At 37.0% G+C, this 24,431-nt stretch overlaps 1 long non-coding RNA gene and 1 pseudogene across 1 annotated transcript in view; both read right to left on the reverse strand.

Annotated features, from left to right (window-relative positions):
- Window positions 1–202: 202 nt before the first annotated feature.
- LOC101124839 (keratin, type II cytoskeletal 8-like) lies at window positions 203–2,433 on the reverse strand (annotated as a pseudogene).
- Window positions 2,434–2,845: 412 nt separating this feature from the next.
- The window catches only part of LOC109023108 (uncharacterized), a 219,793-nt gene continuing 198,207 nt past the window's right edge, over window positions 2,846–24,431 (reverse strand). The window contains exons 3-5 of the long non-coding RNA XR_004067944.2: window positions 5,603–5,838; window positions 4,561–4,837; window positions 2,846–4,013 (exon numbers count right to left, since the gene is read on the reverse strand). This is a non-coding gene — a long non-coding RNA (uncharacterized lncRNA). The remainder of the gene's footprint in view (window positions 4,014–4,560; window positions 4,838–5,602; window positions 5,839–24,431) is intronic.

Raw genomic sequence — 24,431 nt, forward strand, 5'->3', positions numbered from 1 at the left:
AAAAAATTGAATTGTTTTGTAGCTGCGGGCATGGGCAAGAGGGGTACCCCAGGCAGTAAACTCCCCTACTGGTGGGCTGAGGGCGAGGGCTAAGCCCCAGGTCGGTCTCTTGTTCCCTGTGCTCTCCTGCACAGCAGCCTTTCTCATGGACTCTGGGACAGCCGCAGGAAGGGTAAGCTGACGGGGGCGCTGCCATGGCTGTTCACTTGGGCAGGACATCAGAGGACTCAGGCACTAGCTTCTTATTGCAGGTCTCGATCTTCTTCACAACCACAGCCCTGGTGGAGCTGATGCAGCTGAAGGAGCTGGAGCCCATGCTAGAGCTAAAGCTGGAGCCCAGGCCGGGGCTTGTGAGGCCCTCATAAGCTGAGCTCAGCCCACCAGCATAGCCACTGCTGGTCTTCGTATGGATACTCATTTTCTGCATCCCAGACTCCAGCTGGCTCTCCTCGCCCTCCAGCAGCTTCCTGTAGGTGGCGATCTCAATGTCCAGGGCCAGCTTAACGTTCATCAGCTCCTAGTACTCACGCAGCTGCCATGCCATATCCTGCTTGGCCTGCTACAGGGCGGCCTCCAGCTCGGACAGCTTGGTGTTGGCATCCTTAACGACCAGCTCCCGAGCTGCTCGGCATCTGCGATGGCGGCCTCCAGGAAAGCCCTCAGGCCTTTGAGGCCCTCAGTCTCAGCCTGGAGTTGGCTCATGTTCCAATTCATCTTGGAGATCTCCGTCTTTGTAGGACGCGGGTCATCCCTGTGCTTCCCAGCCAGCGTCTGCACCTCCTCATGCTTGATCTGGTACATGCTCTCAGCCTCAGCCTGGCTGCGGTTGGCAATCTTCTTGTACTGTGCCTTGACCTCAGAGATGATACTGTCCATGTCCAGGGAGCGGCTGTTGTCCATGGACAGCACCACAGGTGTGTCCGGAACTGCAGCTCCCGGATCTTCTCTTCATACAGCGGCCTGAGAAAGTTGATCTCGTCAGTCAGCCCTTCTAGGCGAGACTCCAGCTCTACCTTGTTCATGTAAGCTTCATCCGCATCCTTCTTGATGGGGACAAATTCATTCTCTATCTCTATAGGCTTATTGATCTCATCCTCATACTTGTTCTTGAAGTCCTCCACCAGCCCCTGCATGTTGCCAAGCTCCGCCTCCAGCTTCAGCTTCTCCTGGCCCAGTGTCTCCAGCTGCCACCTAAGGTTGTTGATGTAGCTCTGGAACATGTTGTCCATGTTGCTCTGAGCTGTCTTCTGCTGCTGCAGGAGGCTCCACTTGGTCTCCAGCATCTTGTTCTGCTGCTCCAGGAACCGTACCTTGTTGATGAAGGAGGCAAACTTGTTGTTAAGGGTCTTGATCTGCTCTTTCTCCTGGGTGCACATGCCCTGGTTGTTGGGGTCCACCTCCAGGTTCAGCAGGCTCTGGTTGACCGTGACGGCAGTGATGGTCCCATACTGCTGGCCAGCCATAGCATCCGCCCAGGCCACCCGTGAAGCTGCTGCTGCCCACTCAGGAGAAGCTCGAGGAGCTGATGGGGCACCAGGCCCACTCGTGTAAGAGTGGCTGCTGAAGGCCAGGGGGCAAGAGGTGGACACCTTGTAGGACTTCTGGGTCACCCTGATGGAAATGGTGGAGGCAGGAGTGGAGGCAGGCAGGCTGAACCAGGCAGAGATTCGAGAAGGAGTGGAGAAGCTGCTTCTAGGTCCACGTTTAAATCTTTAAACCCAGAAATATCTGCTTGAGAAATGAGCTAAGCTAAAGTTTAGAGGTTTAATGACTATAATTTCTTTATAGTAAATGACTCAGGACAGTAACTTAATCAGCAAGATTTATGATCCACTTAAAACACATGTGGCTTTGTTCATCATTTCTAGGGAAACATGATTATTAAATCTGATAACATTTGCATACGTAAACTATTATAATTAGGTAAAATTTTCCTCCTTCTTATTCTAAAGGGCATTCACCAGAAGTACTAAGGAAGATTAAACTGTCAGATATAAGTTACATCATAAAATATATGTAAATTAAGTTGTTCAGTATTTTGTTTTGAACATATAACAAGGACACACTAATAGAAAAAAATGTTAATAGAAATAAAGAGATAAACTTTAGCAAAGGAAAAAAGTGAGAATCAACATAAAAATTTTTAAAATAGGAAGAATTAACATCTAGAATTTTCATTGATATTGAGAAATATCAATGAAATGGTCTCAAACCACCAAAACCCAAAGGTCAATGTTATGTACATGACTTTGGGGCACATTTTACAGGCAGAATAGAACATGGATCAAAATTGGATCAGAATAATGGCTGATCCTAGAAGTCAAAATGATTTGGTTACCAAAATCTAGCAAACAGAAATGATCAGCAATATTCCAACTCTATAAAGTTTCTTATTGGCAAACCCAATATTAATGTATTAGGAAACAGGGACATGTAGGAAGTAATCAAATGAGAAATCATTCCAGAAACTCAGATAAGCAGCAGGGCATCTGGGGTAGAAACAGCAATTAAGAAAATCTGGGTGCATCAGTTAGAATTAGATTCAGCTTCATACAATAGATAACTTCAATAAAAAAGTAGTTTAAACATAATAAAAGTTGATCTGTTTCACTTTTTTTTTTTAACAAAAAAACACAAATATAGGCAATTCAGGACTATTATGAGTAATCCACAAAGTTATCAGTTTATTCTATCTCATCCTCCCTAGGAAAAGACTCTTGTCTTAATGGTTACAAATGACTGCTGGAGCTTCAGCCATCACACAAGCATTTCAGGACATAAGGTAGATAATAAGAACAGAGTTCCTTCTCTATTTAAGGACTCTTCCCAGAAACTACACAAAACATACTCAGTTTCATTTTATTAGACAAAGTGCAGTTATATGGCAACACATTTGCAAGGCAAACTGGGAAATATGCCCAGTTAAACTTAGGGGAAAATGGATATTAGGAGGCAAAGGGCAAACAAGTTTAAAATCTGGTTCTGCCATATTCCAGGCTATAATCCCTGCAGCACTGTTTCTCTGAGCATGAATGAGAGTAAAAGGCTGACATTCCTGATAGGATGTCTTTGATAACTTGGGCAATTCCTCCTCAGTCCAATAGTTTATAAACGTACCCTGTTAAGCAGAGGGTTAATTTTAGAATATGAGAATCTTAGGACCTACAAGTCAGAGAATGTGTATGAAAGAGAATGATGAGAGGATGGACAAATATCCAAGTCTGGAGAAAAAGAAGAAAAAGAATAAATGACAAAGATAGAGATGGAGGATGGGAAGGGAGCGAGGGAGGAAAAAGTAGATTCAAAGAATTTAAAAGGATGAGTGAATATGGAAAAGGAAAAAAGAAGCAAGATGAAAAAAAATGCATGTACCACTTTGCCTGTGAAGTATTGCTGCCTTCAGCTCATTCTCTGTCACTATCCACATGGCTGGAAATATTATTCCTTTATAGGCAATGCATGAGTTTACATAGACATAAAATAATTTAAAATGAAAATGACCATGGAAGTTTTGTGATTCATTTGGAAGAGAAATTTCAAGCATTTCATTTCTTATGAAAAAGAACACTGCAGCTCCCCAGTCTTATGACAGATATCTTTGTGTGCTGGGTCTGACCTGGCAGTCAAGCAGGACAATCTAAAATATACAGTGAGAGGGAAGAAAATGAAAGAAAGAATAAAGGAAATGGAGCAATTACATTTTTATCTCATGTAAAATCTGCAATAATCGCTGTAATCTAAAAGCTTTTAGATCTAACTTTTGTTTGATGGCTGGATTTGCACTGACACTTGTAAAGAAAGGAGAAGTAATACATCCTCCTTCCTGGTAATGGTTGGATGCAGAATAAAACTCCCAGACAATTTTGGCACTTCTGGTGTTCAGGCCGTGAGTAAATTAGTTGCAACATCTTAGACCATTAGAATGATTACAGCAGACTGTAATACACAGTAATAGAAGGCCTAGGGCTGTAAAATTCCTTGATAATATTTAGTTATGTGCCACTCTGTAGTACCTAGAAATAATTAAGAGAGTTAGTGAGAAAGGACAACTAGTAGTTGGATAGCTATCTCCAATTCAGTGAATCAGAGAGAGGGTGGATTTCAACAACTGTAACTGTTCTTAAGACTTTCTATTATGAAACTACCAAGAAAAAGATCACAACCTTCTTTTCTTGGCATTTTCCTTAGAAGGGTCTAAATGAGATGTTTAAATACAATTCCTTTTCAGATCCTAACTAAACCAAGCATTCTGGATGTGGCAGAAATAAAGAAAAGAGCCCTTAAACTCTTTATTGAATGCTTTACATTGAATAAAGGGCTTAAGGCCCAGTGGTAAGCTTTGAGAATATACAGTCAGTGAGATGCACTGGGCATCCATGCAAAGTGCTTGAAGTCCTATACCTTGGCTTATACCCATGTATTAATATATGGATGGAAAGAACATGAATATGTGGCTCTATGGTCAGGAAATCAAGAGAAATTTGTGGGGAACTGGAAGTCACTGTCATTGAAAATTTGAAGGGAATGGAAACCCGGATATCTCCTGAATCTAAAACCTACCAAGGCAAAAGTTTTGGGAGGTACTTTTATCATTACTCCATCTACTCTCCTGGAAACTGGAATCTCTGTTCAGTCTAGATGGCAAGGGCTGGTCCAGATTTGAAAATGATATCTTGGACTTAGTTGAGGTTATCTGCAATCATTTTCACTATGTTTCATTCAGCAAGTAATGCAAATGATATCGTCTCAATCCAGGATATTTCTGGGCCAGTGGATGGCTGCCAGTGCCATCCTTCTGCTTGTAGAGGAAAGCCCAGTGTTTCAAGACCTTTTCAACCTGTGGTGAGGAAGGAATGCACCAGTTCGGAGCAAAAGGTGGGCTCATTTCCATCCATACAGTTTTAGGATAGGGCAAAGGGCAGAGAATAGGCACCTCAGCCTAGATCATCTATATCTGACATCCAGGTTCTTGTTTGAAAATCAGGAATCAAAGTTTCAGTGTGTCAGATTTGGTCCTGGCTTTCTACAATGTACTCCTAGGCTGAAGTCATAAGAAGGGATCATCTCTAATTTTTATCCAATTTCCAACAATTCCAAGTTCATAAGAAGGGATCATCTTTTATTCTCAACCAATTTCTAACAATTCCAAGTGATATATATATGGGCATTGTCTCTTCAAAATGGTATTAGCATATTCATTTCTGTATTCTAAAATATTAAAATGTCAAAATAACACATATATAACAGGTGACATTATTGTTAATGCTAACCCTCCCACTGCCAAAAATCTACCTTTAAAACTAACATCACACAGGAACATTCTGTTTTATATACATTCCCTCAGCCAAATCTTGTGCAGACAGTGCTTCAGTTGCAAGCAGATCCTGAAACAATTGTGAATCTGGATGCATTTCATGCTTTACCCCTAAATTTACTTGTATTTGTGCTGCCCCCTGTAGGCAAGTTTTCAAGCACTGACAGTTGGTTAAACTCACTAAAAACCTCACTGTTAAGGATCTCAAGCAACTTGTGGGGATTATCATTACAAATCTCAGGTTGAAAATTGATCAATAACATTACCACTTGGAACCATAGCACTTACAGTATGACCATGTGATTCTTCCACCTCAGCCTGACAATATCATATTCTCCAGAGAAATAAGAGGCTGCCAAAGATTTCGCCTTCTGCAATTTTGTCATAGCAATCTTCTCCTGTCTCTGTTTCCTATTTTGTGTTTTGTAGTTTCTCTGAAATTCCCCCTTACTCCACATCTTTTGACTCCTGATTTCTTATCATTGTTGTGAGAACAGCTCGCATTTGTATAATGTCTCTTTCTTCTGCAAAACAGAAAACACAGAAATTATGTGTAAATCTCCAAGAATTCTTGAAACATCATCCATCTGATATGAGGGAAAATGAAGAAAAAAAAAAAAACGAAAACTGAAATTATTTGCTCAAGATGGTGCCATAAAAAGCATTCGCTCCCAGAGCCCAAAAGATGTGTGGTGAATAGGAGGCAAACCCTTGCACAGGGGCTCAGAGGGCCAGGTTCCTATATTGCCCCATTAACTATATAATCTCTCAGAGCTAATTTCCCTTAAGTAAAAAAAGACAAATTCTCATCTGCCCACCATATACCAATATGAATAAAGGTAATAACTATGTAGAAAAAAGGTTTGCAAACCTTTGAGTGATATAAATATGAGCTATTACTGTTTGTAAATATTGCACCCAAGAATTAAAGATGATTTAAGTTTTTCCATGTTGTATGTAAAATCTAAGAGCATCTGCAACAGTTGTCCTTCAGAGAAAGGCAAAAAAGAAAAAAAGCCGTTGTCTTTTTCACATGTATCCATTTTGTTAAATAATTAATTCAAATCATACATATTCCTTTATACACCAATCCAGTTACGCTTTCAAAAAACTTTGACCACTTCTGTCAATTTGTCCTCGTGATATATTTCCTTTGAAAATTTACAAACACACAATGCACAATGTATTTTTCTCTCAGCAGTTTGTTCTGAAAGGCTACTCAAGATTTTTACCATTTTATCTCTTTTATTTATAAGTGTGTCCTGTTACTATATACAGTCACATGTTGCTTAATGATAGCATACATTCTGAGAAATGCATTTTTACAGAATTTTATTATTTCACAAACATCATGGAGGGTATTTACATAAACCTAGAGGGTGTGGTCTATTGCTCCTAAGCTACAAACCTATACAGCATGTTACTGTACTAAATATTGTAGGCAATTATAACACAATGATAAGTATTTGTGTAACTAAACAGGAAAGGTAGGACAAAGATGTGGTCAAAACAATGTTTAAATGGCACAACTGGATAGGACACTTACCATAAATGGAGCTTGCAGGACTGGACGTTGATCTGGATGAGTCAATGAGGGAGAGGTGAGTGAATGTGAAGCCCTGGATATTATTGGAGACTAATATAGACTTTATAAACACTGTACATCGAGGCTACACTAAATTTATTTTTAAAATAAAGTAATTATGCTATGATGTCACTAGGCAATAGAACTTTTTCAGCTCTATTACAATCTTATAGGGCCGCTGTTGTCATCTATGAGGTCTATCATTTAACAAAACATTGTTTTGTGGAGCATGACCATATTATCAAAAAGCCAAGTTAATAAAAGACAAAAATTCAAAGATCTGCACATGTTGAGTAGAATAAACAAGGGGATACATTGTATGGCATTTTCTTGACTGCTCTGGCTAGGAGGAGCTTGCAGAGATGCCAACCAATTTCTTCCTTTTACAGGAGTCTGTAGAAACGGAATTATTGGGAATGTGAAGATGGTACAAAAATCTTGGGATTTTTCTAATCGAAGCATGTGTAGCTCTATTCAGAAATGTTCTACTTTGTACTTTGATATTTTCTCCCTCCCTAGTCACACCCACACAAATGAAGCCTATCATCATAGGCTTGATTGAACCTGCATCATATATTTTTGAGAAAATATTTTGGAAATGGTGACAATTTCATACAATCACCTAGATGTTTGTATCTATAGAAATCTGAAGCACTCTCTGAAGGAAAAACAAAGATAACCAGATGACTTCCTTGTTTATTATCATGTAATCAGCTATTTTATAATAATCATAATTTTTTCCTTAGTCTCCTTTCAATAATTTATTGAGGAAAAATGCCTATAACAAGCCCCAAATTGCTCCCAGCTCCCCAAATAATATCACAGCTTCTATCTCAAAATTTACATAAGAGAATGATTATCAAAAAATTAAAATTTGACATTAAATGGCCCTAAGGGCAATAGATACTACTTAAAGAGATTTTTAAAAATATATTAGTACATGGAAGTAAAGCTTTAAAATTACTTGATATACTCAAAAGGGATATTATAATAGTTAGTGCCCCAAATGAAAACAAAAGAATATGAATCTAGGTCTATGTCTTTATTTTAAAAAATAATAGTTTATAAGCTGATTGAAATAAGTATGGATGTATCTGTCCACAGTCCATGTGAAATCAAGTTCTAATAAAATGTTGCAGAAAACAATACTTGTTACAAGCTCAAGGGAAAGCAAACTCAGCAAACATGAAGAAAAGTTCTGGCATACTATTATGTTGGTGCAAAAGTAATTGCAGTTTTTAAAATTTGCCATTAAAATGGCAAAACCACAATTACTTTTGCACCAACCTATTAGGTAGGTTACAAAGATGCTGTTACCATCAGCACTGTAATAGAATCCAAGCTGATCTGTTCTTTTGTTTCTTTTTTCTGGGAGTTGGATGGGGGTAGAATGGAAATAGTCAATGAACATGGCCATAACATTAGAGTGATGCCTTTTAATATGAATATAGCTATACTTCTGTTTAAGTCCGACCCTGTTGGTGAATGAATCAAAGCCTGTCCCATTCTGGAGCCAGTGATACATTAAACTCTTATATTAATCAACTTTCTTTCAAAAGAAAATTATTTATTCAACATGTATTTACTTAACCATAACCATGTGCCAGCTATTCCACTGACTACTGGGTAAACAAGTCCATAGTATTGAAAAATAAATACAGTTTCTGCAACCAAGGAGTTCACATCTTTACATCAAGCCAGATTCAAACCTCAGTAATTTACCATGATTGAAATGTGCATGCATGGTACTGGTACCAAAACAGAGATATAGACCAATGGAACAGAACAGAGCCCTCAGAAATAATGCCGCATATCTACAACCTCTGATCTTTGATAAACCTGACAAACACAAGAAATGGGGAAAGGATTCCCTTTTAATAAATGGTGCTGGGAAAACTGTCTAGCCATATGTAGAAAGCTGAAACTGGATCCCTTCCTTACACCTTATACAAAAATTAATTCAAGATGGATTAAAGACTTAAATGTTAGACCAGAAACCATAAAAACCCTGGAAGAAAACCTAGGCAATACCATTCAGGACATAGGCATGGGCAAGGACTTCCTGTCTAAAACACCAAAAGCAATGGCAACAAAAGCCAAAACTGACAAGTGGGATCTAATTAAACTAAAGAGCTTCTGCACAGCAAAAGAAACTACCAGCAGAGTGAACAGGCAACATACAGAATGGGAGAAAATGTTTGCAATCTACTCATCTGACAAAGGGCTAGTATCCAGAATCTACAATGAACTCAAACAAATTTACAAGAAAAAAACAACCCCATCAAAAAGTGGGCGAAGGATATGAACAGATGCTTCTCAAAAGAAGACATTTATGCAGCCAAAAGACACATGAAAAAATGCTCATCGTCACTGGCCATCTGAGAAATGCAAATCAAAAGCACAATGAGATACCATCTCACACCAGTTAGAATGGCAATCATTAAAAAGTCAGGAAACAACAGGTGCTGGAGAGGATGTGGAGAAATAGGAACACTTTTACACTGTTGGTGGGACTGTAAACTAGTTCAACCATTGTGGAAGTCAGTGTGGGGATTCCTCAGGGATCTAGAACTAGAAATACCATTTGACCCAGCCATCCCATTACTGGGTATATAACCAAAGGATTATAAATCATGCTGCTACAAAGACACACACACACGTATGTTTATTGCAGCACTATTCACAATAGCAAAGACTTGGAACCAACCCAAATGTCCAACAATGATAGACTGGATTAAGAAAACATGGCACATATACACCATGGAATACTATGCAGCCATAAAAAATGATGAGTTCACATCCTTTGTAGGGACATGGATGAAGCTGGAAGCCATCATTCTCAGCAAACTATCTCAAGGACAAAAAACCAAACACCACATGTTCTCACTCATAGGTGGGAATTGAACAATGAGAACACATGGACACAGGAAGGGGAACATCACACACCGGGGCCTGTTGTGGGGTGGAGGGGAGGGAGGAGGGATAGCATTAGGAGATATACCTAATGTTAAATGATGAGTTAATGGGTGCAGCATACCAATATGGCACATGTATACATATGTTACAAACCTGCACATTGTTCACATGTACTCTAAAACTTAAAGTATAATAAAAAAAAAAAACACAAAATACAAACAAAATGTGAAAGGAAAAAAATGTGCAATGGGTATCAGGAAACATATCAGTTCTTTTATTTTAAGCTGCTATATATTATTATTGTAGTTACTACTTTAATTGTTAGCTTCAGGGGTACATGTGTAGGTTTGTCATATAGGCAAACTGCATGTCACAAGGGTTTGGCATACAGATTATTTCATCATCCAGGTAATAAGCATAGTTTCTCATAAATAGTTTTTAGATCCTCTCTCTTCCCATGCTCTACCCTTAAGTATGCCTCAGAGTCTATTGTGTTTCCTGTTTGTATCCATGTGTACTCAATGTTTAGCTTCAACTTATAAGTGAGAACATGTGGTATTTTGTTTTCTGTTTCTTTTAGTTAGCTTAGAATAATAGCCTCCAGCTGTATCCATGTTGTTGCAAAGGACATGATCTCATTGTTAATGGCTGCGTAATATTCCATAGTGTGTATGTACCACATTTTCTTTATCCAATCTATATTGATGAGGATTAAGTTGATTCCATGTCTTTGCTATTGTGAAGAGTGCTGCAATGAACATATTCATGCATATGTTTTTTGCTAGAATGATTTATTCCTATGGGTATATACCCAAGAATAAGATTGCCAGGTTGAATGATAATTCTGTTTTGAGTTCTTTGAGAAATTGCTACATTGCTTTCCACAATGGCTGAACTAATTTTATTCCCACCAGCAGTGTATAAGCATTCCCTTTTCTCTACAGCATTGCCAGCATCTGTTATTTTTTGACTGTTTAATAATTGCCATTTTGACTGGTGTGAGATGGTACCTGTGATGGTTAACATTGTCAACTTGATCAGATTGAAGGATGCAAATTGTTGTTTTTGGCTGTGTTTGTGAGGGTGTTTCCAGAAAAGATTAACATTTCAGTTCGTGGCCTGGGAGAGGAAGACCCACCCTCAATGTGGGTGGGCAGCATCCATTCAGCTACCAGCATGGCTGGAAAAAGCAGGTGGAAGAAAGTAAAATATATGGCTTGCTGAGTCTTCTAACTTTCATTTTTCTCCTGTGCTGGGTGCTTCCTGTCCCTGAACATCAGACTCCAGGTTCTTCAGCCTTTGCACTCTTGGACTTACACCAGTGGTTTGCCAGGGGCTCTTGAGCCTTTGGCCACAGACTGAAGACCACACAGTTGGCTTCCCTAATTTTGAGGCTGTGGGACTCAGACTGAGCCACTACTGGCTTCCTTGCTCCTCAGCCGGCAAACGACCTATTGTGGGATTTCTTTACCTTGTGATCCTGTGAGTTGATTCTCCTTAGTAAACTCCCTTTCATATATACATATATCCTATTAGTTGTGTCCCTCTGGAGAACCCTAATACAGTACCTTATTGTGGTTTTGATTTGTATTTCTCTAATGATTAGTGATTTTGAACATTTCTTCATATGCCTGTTGTCGACATGCATGTCTTCTTTTGAAAAGTGTCTGTTCACATGCTTTGCCCACTTTTTAATGGGGTTGTTTGCTTTATACTTGTAAATTTGTTTAACTTCCTTATAGACGCTGGATATTACACTTTTGTCAGATGAACAGTATGTGAATATTTTCTCCCATCCTGTAGGTTGTCTGTTTATGCTGTTGATAGTTTTGTTTTGCTCTGCAGAAGCTCTTTAGTTTAATTAAGTGCCACTTGTCATTTTTGTTTTTGTTGCAATTGCTTTTGGCATCTTCATTGTGAAGTCTTTGCCAAGATCTATGTTCAGAATGATGTTTCCTAGGTTATCTTCCAAAGTTTTTATAACTTTACGTTTGACACTTAAGTCTTTCATCCATTTTGAGTTTATTTTTATATATGGTGTAATGAAAGGGTCCAGTTTTAATATTTTGCATATGGCTAGCCAGTTATCCCAGCATCACTTATTGAATAGGGAGTCCTTTCCTCATTGCTTATTTTTGCCAACTTTGTCATAGACACTTTGTTATAGGCGTCTGACATTATTTCTGGGCTCTCTATTCTATTCCTTTGGTCTAAATGTCTGTTTTCATACCAGTACTATGCTGTTTTGGTTACTGTGGCCTTGTAGCATAGTTTGAAGCCAGTAACAAGATACCTCGAGCTTTGTTATTTTTGCATATAATTACCTTGGCTATTTGGGCTCCTTTTTTGCTTTTATGTGACTTTTTAAATAGTTTTTTTCCTAATTCCGTGAAGACTGTCATTTGTAGTTTGATAGGAATAACATTGAATCTCTAGATTGCTTTGGGAAGTATGGCTATTTTAACAACATGGATCCTTCCTATCCGTGAGCATGGAATGTTTGTCCAATTCTTTACATCATCTCTGACTTCATTGAGCAGTGTTGCATTATTGTAGTTGTAGAGAACTTAGAACTCACTTGTTAAGCTCTATTCTAGGTATTTTATACTTTTTATGGCTATTGTGAATTGAATTGTGTTCTTGATTTGGCTGTCAGTTTGGACATTGTTGGTGTATGGAAATGCTACTGAGTTTTGTACATTGATTTTGTTTTCTGAAACTTTGCTGAAGTTGTTTAACAACAGATCTAGAAACCTTTGGGCAGAATCTTGTGGGTTTTCTAGGTATAGAATCGTATCATCTGCAAACAGAGATAGTTTGACATCCTCTCTTCCCATTTTGATGCCTTTTTTTTCTCTCGCCTGATCTCTCTGGCTGTAACTTCCAGTACTATGTTAAATAGGAGTGGTGAGAGTTACCAAACTTGCCTTGTTCCAGTTCTCAAGGAGAATGCTTCCAGCTTTTGCCGATTCTGTATGATGTTGACTATTGGTTTGTCATAGATGGCTATTATCATTGAGGATTTTTTTACATGAAGGATTGTTGAGTTTTATCAAATGACTTTTCTGATAATCATATGATTTTTTAAATTTTAGTTCTGTTTATGTGATGAATCACATTTATTAATTTGCATATCTCGAACCAACTTTGCATCAAAGGGGTAAAGCCTACTTGATCATAGTGGAATAGCTTTTTGATGTACTGCTGGATTTGGTCTGACAGTATTTTGTTGAAGGTTGTTGCTTCTGTGTTCATCAAGAATATTCCATGATGTTTTCTTTCTCTGTTGTGTTTCTGCCTTTCTTCCAGGTTTTCCCATCAGGATGATGCTGGCTTCAGAGAATGAGTTAAAGAGGACTTCCTCCTCCTCAATTTTATGGAATAGTTTCAGTAGGAATAGTACCAGCTCTTTATACATCTGGTAGAATTCAGCTGTGAATCTGTCTGGTCCTGGGCTTTTTTCCAGTTGGAAGGCTTTTTATTACTGACTCAATTTTGGTATTCACTATTGGTCTGTTCAGGGATTCAATTTTTTCCTGGTTCAATCTTAGGAGGTTGTAAGTTTCCAGGAATTTACCTATTTCTTCTAGATTTTCCAGTTTTTGCAGAGAGGTGTCAGTAGTAGTCTTTAAGGGTTTTTTTGAACTTCCATGGAGTCGATGGTAATGCCCCTTGTCATTAAAGATTGTGTTTATTTGGATATTCTTTTTTTTTTTACATGAATTAACTATTCTCACTTTCCCCCCGTTCCTCATTATCCTTCTCAGCCTCTGGTAATCATTTGTCTACTCTCCACCTTCATGAATTCAATTGTTTTAATTTTTAGCTCCTAAAAATAAGTGAGAACATGCAAAGTATGTCTTTCTGAGCCTGAGATTATTTCACTTAAAATGATGAAATCCAGTGCCATGTATGTTGTTGCAAATGATAGGGTCTCATTATTTTTTATGGATTAATAGCACTCTATTATGTATATGTACATTTTCATTATCCACTCATCTGTTGATGGACACAAGTTGCTTCCAAATCTTGCCTACCATGAATAGTGCTGCCATAAACATGGGAGTACAGACATCACTTCAATATACTGATTTCTTTTCTTTGGTGGGGCGGGGGGATGGGTATATACCCATAAGTGGGAAGGCTTGATCATATGGTAGCTCTTTTTTAGTTTTTCGAGGAACATTTATACTGTTCTCCATAGTAGTATTAATTTACATTCCCATCAATAGCATATGAGGATTCTCTTTTATACACATCCTCACCAATATTTTTTATTGCCTGCCTTTTTCATAAAAGCCATTTTAACTGGGGAGAGAAGACATCTCATTGTAGTTTTGATTTGCATTTATCTGATAATGAATGAAGTTGTGCACCTTTTCATATACATATTTGCCATTTGTATGACTTTTGAGAAATATATATTCAGATCTTTTGTACACTTTTAAATCACATGGTTAGATTTTTTTCTATATACTTGTTTCAGCTCCTTATATATTCTGGTTATTAATCCCTTGTCAGATGGATAGATTCCAAATATTTTCTCCCACTCTATGGGTTGTCTCTTCAATTTTTTGATCATTTTCTTTGCTGTACAGGTTTTTAACTTAATGGGATCCCATTTGTCCATTATTGCTTTGTTATCTAGGCTTGTGGGATATTACTCAAATCATTGCCCACTACAATGTCCTAAAGTTTCTCTTTCTTGGCAGTAGTTTTATAGTTTGAGGTCTTAGATTTAAGTCTTTAATAAATTTTGGCTTGATTTTTGCATATGGTGAAAGATACGGGTCTAGTTTTATTTTTAGACATATGAGTAACCAGTTTTCTCAGCACCATTAACTGAAGAGAGTATCCTTTCCCCAGTGTATGTTCTTGCCACATTTGTAAAAAATTTCACTGTAAATGTATGGATTCATTTCTGGGTTCTCTATTCTGTTTCATTGCTCCATATGTCTGCTTACATGTCAGTACCATGATGTTGTGGTTACTATAACTCTGTAATATAATTTGAACTCAAGTAATGTGATGCTTGCAGTTTTGTTCTCTTGCCCCAGATGGCTTTGGCTATTCTGGGTCTTTTGTGGTTCTATGTACATTTTAGGATTTTTTTTTTCTAATTCAAGAATGTCATTGGTTTTTTGACACGGATTGCATTGAATCTGTAGATTGCTCTGGGTAGTTAGACATTCATCAATATTTATTGTTTCCATTGTAGAAAGCTTTTACTTCTTTGATTAATTCCTTGGTATTGTATTTTGTTTGTAGCTATTGAAAGTGGGATTTCTTTTGCAGATTGATTGCTGTTGGCATATACAAATGCTACTTGTTTTTGAATGTTGATCTTGTATCCTGCAACTTTACTGAATTTATCAGTTCTAATTTTTTTTTGGTGGAGTGTAGTCTATGCTCTCACTGCTATACTATAAAAAATACCTGAAACTAGGTAATTTATAAAGAAAATATGTTTAATTGGCTCATGATCTCACAGGCTGTACAGGAAACATGACAGCATTTTTGCAAATTCTGAGGCCTCAGGAAACTTACAATTATGGCAGAAGGCAAAGAGGGAGCTATAACTTCACATGGCTAGAACAGGAGAAAGAGAGGCAGGTGGTGTTACACACTTCGAAACAACCAGATCTCACAATAATTCACTCAGTATCACAAGAATAGCACCAAAGGGGAAATTCTCACCCATGATTCAATTACCTCCTACCAGGCTCCATCTCCAACACTGAGGATTATAATTTGACATGAGATTTGGGCAGGGTCACAGATCCAACCCATATCATGGAGTCTTTAGGTTTTTAAAAATATAAGATTGTATCATCTGCAAACAATAATAATTTGACTTTGTTCTTTCCAGTTTGGGTGCTTTTTATTTCTTTTCCTTGTCAGAATGCTATAGGTAGAACTTTCAGTAGTATCTTGAATGACAGTGAGCATCTTTGTGTTCCAGACCCTAGAGGAAAGGCCTTCAGTGTTTCCGTATTCGGTATGATACTAGCTGTGCATCTGTCATAAATGGCTTTTATTATGTTGAGGTATATTTCTTCTTCAATACCCAGTGTTTTGAGGGGTTTTATCATAAAGGGTTATTGAATTTTATCAAATGTTTTCTCAGCATCAATTAAAATGATCATATTGTTTTGTCTTTCATTATGTTGATATGACGTATCACATTGATTGATTTGCATATGTTGACCCAAACTTTATCCATGGGATAAATCCCACATGGTCATAATGAATGATCTTTTTAATGTGTTGTCAAATTTATTGTGTGGGCATTTTGTTGGAGATTTTGCATCATTATTCATCAGGGACATTGGCCTGTAGTATTTTTTTATGTGTCTGTGGTTTTGATATCAGATTAATACCGGCCTCATAGAATGAGTTTGGAAGTGTTTCTATCTCTTCTGGTTTTTGGAGTAGTTTTTGGGATTAGTTATTTAAATGTTTGGTAAGATTCAGCATTGAAGCTCTTGGGTCCCAGGCTTTTCTTTGCTGAGAGATTTTATTATAGAATCAATCTCATTATTTGTTATTGGTCTATTCAGGTTTTGGGTTTCTTCATGGTTCAATCTTGGTAGGTTGCATATGTCTAGAAAATCATCCATTTCTTCTTAATTTTTCATTATATTGTCATATAGTTGCTCATAGTAGCCACTAATGATTTTCTGAATTTCTTTAGTATCAGTTTTAGTGTTTCCTTTTTCATCAATAATTATGTTTATTTGGGTCTCTTCTCGTTTTTTTAGTTAATCTGGCTAAAGGTTTGTTAATTTTGTCTATCTTTTTAGAAAACTAACTTTTTATTTCATTGTTTTTTGTATTTTCATATCAATTTTATTTATGCTCTGATATTATTTACTAATTATTGATTTGGTTTGTTTTTGCTTTTCCAGTTATTTAAGATGCATTGTTAGGTTATTTATTTGAAGTTATTTTACTTTTTTGATGTAGGCACTTATAGATATAAACTTCGCTCTTAGTACTGCCCTCACTGTATCTCATAGGTTTGGATATGTTTTGTTTCCATTATCATTTGTTTCAAGAAACTTTTCAATTTTATTTTTAATTTCTTCATTGACCCACTGGTCATTTAGGGGCATATTGTTTAATTTGCATGTGTTTGTGTAGTTTCCAAAATTCCTCGTTATCAATTTCTAGTCTTACTGCACTGTAACCAGAGAATATGATTGATGTTATTTCAATTTTTTGAATTTAAGACATGTTTTGTGTACTAACATGTGGTCTTTTTTTGAGAATGAACCACATGCTGAAGAGAAGAATGTGTGTTCTGCAGTCACAAAATAAAATGTTTGTCAAGATTTATTAGGTTCATTTGATCTATAATGCAGATTAAGTCTGATGTTTCTTTGTTGATTTTTTAAATTGGAAATCTGTCCAATGCTGAAAGTGATGTGCTGTCATCTCCAGCTATTATTATATTGGGGCCTATCTCTCCCTTTATCTCTAATAATATGTGTTTTCTATATATGGGAGCTACATTGTTGGGTGCATATATATTCACTATTGTTATATCCACTTGCTGAATCGACCCCTTTATCATTATATAGTAACTTTCTTTGTCTCTTTTTATAGTTTTTTACTTGAATCTATTATTTCTTATATAAGTATAGCTACTCTGTCTCTTTTTTGATTTTCATTGTTATGGAATATCTCTTCCCATCTCTTTATTTTCAGTCTGTGTGTGTCTTTATAGATAAAGTGTGTTTCTTGTAGGCAACAGATCACTGGGTCTTCTTTTTTAATCCATTCTGCCATTTTGTATCTTTTGATCAGAGAAATTAGTTCATTTACATTCAATTTTATTATTGATAAGTGAGAACTCTTAATCCTGCCATTAAAAGAAAATAACCATTTTCTTCTGGTAATTTTGTAGTCTTCTCTTCCTTCTTTCCTTCCTTCTTTTCAATGAAGGTGATTTTCTCTGGTGGTATGATTTGATTTCTTACTTTTTATTTTTTGTGTATCTGTTGTAGGGTTTTTAATTTGACATTACCATGAGGTTTGCAAATACTATCTTATATCCTACTATTTTAAACTGAAGACAACACATATTGCATAAACAAATGAACAAACAAGCAAAAAAAAACTAATAAAAACTCTACACTTTATCTCTCCCCTTTTTAATTTTGGCTGTTTCTCTTATATCTTATTATGCTGTCTATGCTTGAAAAGTTGTTGTAGTTATTACTTTGCTTGGTTAATCTTTTAGTTTTTCTACTTAAGAGTAGTTTACACACTAAAATTACAGTGTTATAATATTCTGTGTTTTCCTGAGTACTTACTATTTACAGTGAACTTTATACTTTCAGATAATTTCTTATTGCTCATTAATGTCATTTACTTTTTGATTGAAGAACTCCTTTTAGTGTTTCTCATAGGACAAGTCTGGTGTTGATAAAATACCTCAGGTTTTGTTTGTCAGGAAGTCTTTATTCCTCCTTCATGATTGAAGGATATTTTTGCCAGATACATTCTGTGTTAAGAGATGTTTCCCTCAGCAAGTTAAATATGTCATGCCACTCTTGCCTGGCCTTTAAACTTTCCAGACATATTGCAGCTCCTTTGTGAGTTATTTGTTTCTTTCATTTTGTTGCTTTTAGAATCCTTCTTTATCCTTGACCTTTGGGAGTTTGATTATTAAATGTCTTGAGGTAGTCTTCTTTGAGTTAAATCTGCTTAGTGTTCTATAAACTTCTTGTGCTTGAATGTTAATATATTTTCTTCAGTTTGGGAAGTTCTCTGTTATCTCTTTGAAAAAACTTTCTACCCCTATCTCTTTCTCTACCCTTTCCCATAATGGGTTAACCCATAAATGGTTAAGGCCAATAACTCTAAGATTTGATCTTTTGAGAGAATTTTCTAGATGTTGTAAGTGCGCTTTATTCTTATTTTTTTTTTTATCTCCTCTGACTGTGTATTTTCAAATACCCTCTCTTCAAGGTCACTAATTATTTATTCTGCTTAATCAATTCTGCCAATAAGGGATTCTGATGCCTTCAGTATGTCAGTTGCATTTTACAACTCCAGAATTTTTGCTTGATTCTTTTTAATGATTTCAATCTCTTTATTAAATATATCTAATTGAATTATGAATTCCTTTTCTGTGTTATCTTAATTTTTTTGTCTTTTTTAAAAATCTCAATAGTTTGGGGGAACATATGGTGTTTGGTTACATGGATAATTTCTTTAGTGGTGGTTTCTGAGATTTTGGTGCACCTATTACCCAAGCAGTGTACACTGTACTCAATGTGTAGTCTTTTAACCTTTCCCCCTCCACTCTTCCCCGTGAGTCCCCAGAATTCATTTTATAATTCTTATACCTTTGTGTCCTCATAACTTAGCTCTCATTCACAAGTGAGAACACACAATGTTGGTTTTCTATTTTTAAGTTAAATCACTTAGAATAATGGTCTCCAACTCCATCCAGATTGCTGCAAATGTCATTATTTCATTCTTTTTTATGGTTGAGTAGTATTCCATGGTGTGTGTCTATGTGTGTGTGTGTGTGTATCATATTTTCTTTATCCACTTGTTGATTGATAGGCATTTGGGCTGGTTTCATATTTTTACAATTGTGAATTGTGCCGCTATAAACATGCATATGCAAGTGTCTTTTTTATATAATGACTTATTTTCCTCTGGGTAGATATCCAGTAGTGAAATTGCTGGATCAAATGGTAGATCTACTTTTAGTTCTTTAAGAAGTCTCCATACTGTTTTCCATATTGGTTGTACTAGTTCAGATTCCCACCAGCAGTGTAAAAACATTCCCTTTTCTCCACATCCATGCCAACATCTATTATTTTTTAATTTTTTGATTATGGCCATTCTTACAGGAGTAAGGTGATATCTCATTGTGGTTTTGATTTGTACTTCCCTGATAAAGAGTGATGTTAAGCATTTCCCATATACTTTTTGGTGATTTGTATATCTTCTTTTGAGAATATCTATTCATGTCTTTATCCCAATTTTTGATGGGATTATTTGGGTTTTTTTGCTGACTTGTTTGAGTTCCTTGTAGATTCTGGTAATTAGTCCTTTTTTAATGCATAGTTTGTAAAAATTCTCTCCCACTCTGTGGGTTGTTTATTTTCTCTGCTTGTTATTTCTTTTGCTGTGCAGAAGCTTTTTAGTTTAATTAACTCCCATCTATTTATCTTTGTTGCATTTGTTTTTGGGTTCTTCATCATAAACTCTTTGCCTAAGCCAATGTCTAGAAGAGTTTTTCTGATATCTTCTAGAAATTTTATGTTTTCATGTCTTAGGTTTAAGTCTTTTGATTCATCTTGAGTTGATTTTTGTATAAGGTGAGACATAAGGATCCAATTTTATTCTTCTACACGTGGCTTGCCAGTTATCTCAGCATCATTTGTTGAATAGGGGGGCCTTTTCCCAGTTTATGTTTTTTTGTTTGTTTGTTTTGTTGTTTTTTTTTTTGCTCTTTTGAAAATCAGTTGACTGCGAGTATTCAAATAGCATATCAAAAAAATTATCCACCATGATCAAGTGGGTTTCATACCAGAAATGCAGGCATGGTTTAACATATGCAAGTCAATAAATGTGATACACCACATAAACAGAATTAAAAACAAAAATCATATGATTACCTCAATAGAGCTGCATAAAAAGCATTTGACAAAATCCAGCATCGTTGTATGATTAAAACCTTCTGCAAAATCGGCATAGAAGGGACATACTTTAAGGTAATAAAGCCATCTATGATAAACTCATAGTCAACATTGTACTTAGTGGGGAAAAGTTGAAAGTGGCAGAAACAGAAACTCTTGTTCTCTTCCTTTAATTTCTCCCAAACAAACAGAGTCTCTCTCTACCTGCTGAGCTGCCTGAAGCTAGACATAAACACCTCTGTGGCCACTACCACTGAGACGGCACTGGGTCAGAACTGAAGCCAACACAGCACTTGGTCTCACCCAAAGCCCAGTGTAACCACTACCTGGCTACTGCTTCTGTTTGCTCAAGGCCCTAGGACTCTATAATCAGCAGGTGACAAAACCAACCAGGCTTGTCTTTTTCATCAGGTTAGTGAGTTTCCTAAGTCCCCGGGTGGGTCCACAGGTACTGTCTGGAAGCCAGGGACTGGAATCAAAGATCTTAGAAATCTGCCTGGTGTTCTATTGTATTGAGGCTAAGGTGTCACTCAAACCATGAGATAATATTTTTCCTACTCTTCCCTCCCTTTTCCCCAGGCAGAGGAGCCTTTCCTCGTGGCCACCACCACCAGAGACTCAAGAGAGGTACTACCAGGCTATCACAGATATTCACTTAAAGACCACAAGGGCTCTTCAGTCAGCCTGTGGTGAAGCCATCAGGCCTGGGACTCACCCTTCAGGGCAATGGGCTCCCCTTTGGCCCAGGACATGTTGAGAAATGCCACCCAAGAGCCAAGGCCTAGAATCAGGGAAGTCAATAGCCCTCTTTGTGCTCTACCCAATGTGGCCAAGCTGGTGCCTGAAGCCAGCATATCTCAGAGACTCACCCAAGGCCCATGACTAACTAACTACGTGGGTATTGCTGCTGGTTCTTCAAGGCCCAAGGGCATTTTTGTCAGCAGGTGATTAATCCTGCCAGACTGGCTTCTTTCCTTAAGGTAGCAAGTTCTCATCTGGTCTAGGGTATGTCTAGATATGTTGTTCAGGAGCTAGGGCCTGGAATGGGGGACTCATGACTCTTCCCAGTGCCCTATCCTAATATGACTGACCTGGTAACCAAGATGCAAGACAAAGTCCCCCTTACTCTTCTTTCCCTCCTCCTCTCCTCAAGTAAAATAAAGGAGTCATTTTTGTTGCTGCAAGCTGTGCTGCCTGGGTTTGTCGAGGGAGAGGCACAAGCATTCCCTTAGTCACCCTGGCTGGTGTCCCATATCCACTAGCTCTGAGCCCAGTATGCTGCTAGGACTTTTTAGAAATTGCAAGTCCTTGTAGCCTAGACTGCATTTCAAGCGTATTTAGGACCCCAGAGCCCCTTAGCCCTCATGGGCAAGGCTTCCCAAAACTCAAATTCAACCACTGGGATGGCTAACTCCCCTCTGGCTAAAGCTGGTCTAAATGATCCCCCCTCCATGTGTAGGCATCAGCTGAGTTTAGCCATGTTTTCTCTTCTGCTGTGACAGAGCAGCACTTCGTTCACCACACTCTCCCTCACCCAAACACATAGATTCTCCTTGCCACATGGCCACTGTTGGGAGCATGGAAGAAGGGTGGATCAGTAATTTAAGGCTGTTTTCCCTACCCTCTTCAGTGCCTCTTTTAGTGATATGAAGTTAAAACCAGGTATTGTGATACCTCACATAATTTTTCATTCTTGTGAATGTGCATTTTTGTGTAGATGTTATATTGGTGTTCCTATGGGAGGGATGATCAATGAAGGCTTCTATTAGGCCATCTTGCTCTGTCCTCTCCATCTAGATATGTTTAGATACACAGATATTTAACATTGTGTTAAAATTGCATACACTATAAAATCCACTTAAAACTGATTAAAGTCTCATTCTTGTCAAATAAATAAATAAATAAATAAAATTGCCTACACTGGTCAGTGCAGCAACATGCTATACAGGTTTGTGGCCTGGGAGCAATCGGCTATGTTATATAGCCTAGATATGTGGTAGGCTGTACCATCTCAGTTTACGTAAAGTACACTCTATAATGTTTGCACAGCAATGAAATCACCTAACAATGTATTCCTTAAAGTGTATCCCTGTCATTAAGCAATACACAATTGTACACTTGTGTTTTTTGAAGACATCCCACTTTAGCTTTAGTAATATTTGCACATCTTTTCTGAAAGTTAAGTTGGCACTTATTATAATCCTCATTTTGTAAGTGAAAAAAAAATGAGAGCCAGAGCATTTTTAGGTTTTGTCTATGGCCACATAGTTAGCAGGTTCTGAGAATCCAAGTGTTTTGACTCTTGGCTAAAAGTGCTTTCTGGCTCCAAACTTAATTTTTCAAATTTAGTAAAAACAAACTAGAAAGTAGTGAGATAAATGTGACATAATCATTCAAGAAGTCAATGATGAAAGCCCTTAGGCTTTCAAAAAATCAGAGAAAGAAATACACAGAGAGAAACCCCCTACAGAGCCAGTTCTTATTGAAATCCACAGAAGGAGCATTATCTCCATTCCCCCCACTCCCAATTTCAGACTCTTCCCTCTTCCTAGCCTGCAGACACACCAGTATGAAACACTCTTCTTCTTCTGCCAAAATTTGGAATGAAGGAGATTATAGTTCCTCTCTACGGCAAGACAACTCCAAAATGAGTGTGGTTATCTTGTTGTCTCTAAAAGCCAAGAGATATGCAAAGTATGGGGTAATGTCAGAAGGACATACAAGTTGACTTTTAGGGAAGCTTACTGGCCAAAAATAGGGGCCAAACATAACTATCTAAATAGTAATAACTTCAATGAATTGAAACACATCAAAACATTAAAAATATATGTGTTCGTGATCTTTTAAAAATTCTCATCAAAGTTGGGGTTTTCACAGGAACTAACTCATTATTCTGAAAATTGGAAAATATCATGTATTTACTCTGCATGGATTGTATTTCAGTGAAACCAGAAAGGGAATAATAAAAAGTTATTCTTTGTAGTATAAATACAGTTTATAAATGAAGTAAGATTGTTATATAATTTTTTTCCTAATGAAATAATAGCTGGAGGCATGGCTTACACCTGTAATTCCAGCCAGTTGGGAAGCAGAAGTGAAAGGATCACTTGAGACTATGAGTTTGAGACCAGCCTGGGCAACAGAAAGACCCTACCTCAACAAAAATAGAAAGAAAATAAAGAAACAGTGGATCTAGGTATTAGTCATGAATGGCTGTTTAACCCTTCAGATGAAAGCTAATTGGGACCTTCATTTAAAAATGAATTCCACTTTCATCATTGAAATCTACTGTTACTAAAGGCAGGAAAAGAAAAGATTTCATTTCTTTTGATATAATGCAATATGAAGCATACAGTACCATCTCTGCCTTGCTCTTGCATGAGTAAAAAAAATAATAATAATAAGCTTTTATCTTACTAAGCCTTTAGATCCAACTGCCAGTTTTCAGGAAAAAAATGAAGCTTAGAAAAACATGTTAAATGATAACCGCAAAGAGTTAGCCAAATACAATGTGGGAAATTCTATATGACAAATGACCCAGATTTTTGAATAACTGACTGGCATTTGGAAGAAAACGATACAGAATACAGGGTCAGTTTTAGCTTGTTAAAAGTTAAAAAGACTTTAGGGGGATATTAAACAATAATGCATAAAATTTGTTTGAAACCTGATTTAAATAGATATTTCTGTGAAAATTAAGGAAAATTTAAAACAGACTTGTATTAAGCGATTTAAAGATATTTCTAAATGACCTTTATTGTATTGGTTTTGATAAGATATTGAAGTTGTGATTTAAAAAATATCTTTATCTGTTATAGATATACACTAAGTGTTTGGTTAGATGGTGCATGGAGAAACACAGTATTAAAATGTATCCAACATTCCTCTGTTGTCAGTGTCACAGATGACCCCAGTCTTTGCTATTATAAATAACATTTTAATATCTACATAT

This window comes from Gorilla gorilla, chromosome 17, assembly GCF_029281585.2.
Source record: "Gorilla gorilla gorilla isolate KB3781 chromosome 17, NHGRI_mGorGor1-v2.1_pri, whole genome shotgun sequence".
NCBI lineage: Eukaryota > Metazoa > Chordata > Mammalia > Primates > Hominidae > Gorilla > Gorilla gorilla.